The sequence below is a fragment of the Empidonax traillii genome, unplaced genomic scaffold (genome assembly GCF_003031625.1).
Source record: "Empidonax traillii isolate 1590-97213 ecotype Southwest subspecies unplaced genomic scaffold, ASM303162v1 scaffold6641:size9632, whole genome shotgun sequence".
NCBI lineage: Eukaryota > Metazoa > Chordata > Aves > Passeriformes > Tyrannidae > Empidonax > Empidonax traillii.
The window spans coordinates 7,564-9,632 of NW_020961834.1; the positions used below are offsets into that span (position 1 = coordinate 7,564).

At 62.3% G+C, this 2,069-nt stretch overlaps 1 pseudogene; it reads right to left on the bottom strand.

Moving 5' to 3' along the window:
* Nucleotides 1–67: 67 nt before the first annotated feature.
* Nucleotides 68–2,066, bottom strand: LOC114073486 (annotated as a pseudogene).
* Between the last annotated feature and the right edge of the window lie 3 nt (nt 2,067–2,069).

A 2,069-nucleotide genomic window follows, 5' to 3' on the forward strand; every position in this document is an offset into this window, starting at 1 on the left:
CTAGGTGCAGGACAAAAAAGTCTGCTTTTCTTTGCTTCTTTTTGTTGCCAAGAGATGTGTGGAGGTGTTACTTGCCAGGCCCCTGGATCAAACGGAGCACGTGGATCTCTCCCGTCTCCTAGGGCAGCTGAACGCCCTGCACCCAAGGATGGCAGAATAGGTCTTCCAATGACGGCCTGTCTGAGGGGCAGATGGACAAACACCACCTGATAAGGTGCTGGCACCCTGGGGGGAGAAACCAGAAATGGCCGGTCAGTTGGAGAAGGATCCTGTCCCCTTTATTCCGCTGTCCACGTGCCCAGGCTGTGCTGGCTGTGCTCAGAGCAGTGCCCACACTTCCCGATCCATGCTCCATTTTGGAGGAGAGCAGGATGGCAGGACACAGGCCACCTCCTCCAGCCAACCCTGGGACAGAAACAGCTTCAAGAGCGGGATCCTCGTGAGCCCACTGCCCTCTCCCAACACTGGTATTGCCCCCCGGCCACAAAGATTGGTATCCACCTCGAGAGACCCATCATGGGAACGGGAGCTGGCCCCAGATGGTGCTCCTGCCTTTCCAGAAAGGGTGCTGCCCACAGACCATCTGGTAGAGCAGGATGCCCAGGGACCAGATCGTTGCCGCCTCGCCGTGGTAGGTTTTGAGCCAGATCCACTCTGGCAGGCTGTACAACGGTGTTCCTACAGAATACAGACGGAGTTCAGCAGGTGGGTGCTGCCTGCTCCCAGAGCCTCGCCCCAGCGTCCCTGGGAATGTGGGGCCTGCCCCAGAGGCACACGGCGTGATCCACTGCCTTCTCGCCGGCACCTGACTCGTTTCCAAACTCTGGCTTGTAGAAGAAGCTGCTGGTGTCCAAGAGGGCAGTGGAAGCCCTGGGAAGGCCCAACCATTCCATGCAAGGGAAAAACCCACCCAATGGCGGGGAAAAGCCATGCCTTCTCCCTGCCCCACAGCACTGCCCCCAACAAGTAATCATAAGGCAAGGCAAACAAGGCGAGTGGAGCAGCCCAAGCCCTTCCTCGCCTGCACCCCAAGCCAGCTGGTGCCCAGGTTCTGACCCCCTTCTCTGCTGCCCTCAGGGGTGTTTTTGTCAGGCTGGCTCCCCCCTGCCCCAGACCCAGCCCGGGACAGGGCGGGTGGCACAGGCTGTCGGCGAGGCCGGGGCCTGTCTCACGATACCCTCCAGCCCCGTCCAAAAGCAACTTGGCTGAAGAACTAATCCTTGTTCCCCCTCAGCAAAAGGGGCAATCTGCGGTGCCACACCTGGCCACGGCCATGCTATGCCTGGGACCAGGAGCATCCCCCAGCTGTGGGCTCACCTGCAAACTGGGTGTAGGCCGTGTCCTGAAGGAACATGCCACATCCAAAGTCAATGAGCTTCGCCTCGCCGGTGGCCAGGTCAAGGACGATGTTCTGGGGCTTGATGTCCTTGTGCAGGACGCCGCAGCTGCTGCAGTGCCGCACGGCCTTCAGCACCTGGCGGAACAGCCCCCAAGCCATCTCCTCCGGCAGGAACCTCCACGCCGTGATTAGGTGAGAGAGGTCCTGAGAGCGCTCCGGACGCTCCATCACCAACAAAAATCTGTTGGGAAGCTCGAACCACTCCAGGAGCCGGATGACACCGCAAAACCCCCTGGACACCTTGTCCAGCAGCACGATCTCCAGGGGTGCCCGGGTGCCGTCAGGCTGTGGGAGGACCACGATGTCGTCAGTGGGGTCGATGCCGTGTCTGTCTGCCTGCTACCCCTCCGCCAGCCCTGCGTGCTCCCCACCCCCCACTGACCCCATGCCCACCAGGTGGGCATCCAGGTGTCCCGGCGGCTTCCACCCTCCCGGGCCTCGGCTCGTCCTCGCCCGTCACGCCCCGCTTTCTCCCGCCGGCCCCGCTCACTCACCAGCTCGCCCCACTGCCGGATGCCATCCCGGGGCACTCATTTGATGGCCACCTGCAAGGCAAGGGCAACGGCGGGTTTGAGCTCGCCGCCCGTCCCACTCTCTTCCTCCTCCTTCCTCCTCCTCCGTCTCCTCCTCCTGCACTCACCGGGGCTCCGTCCGCCAGGCGGGTCCCCGC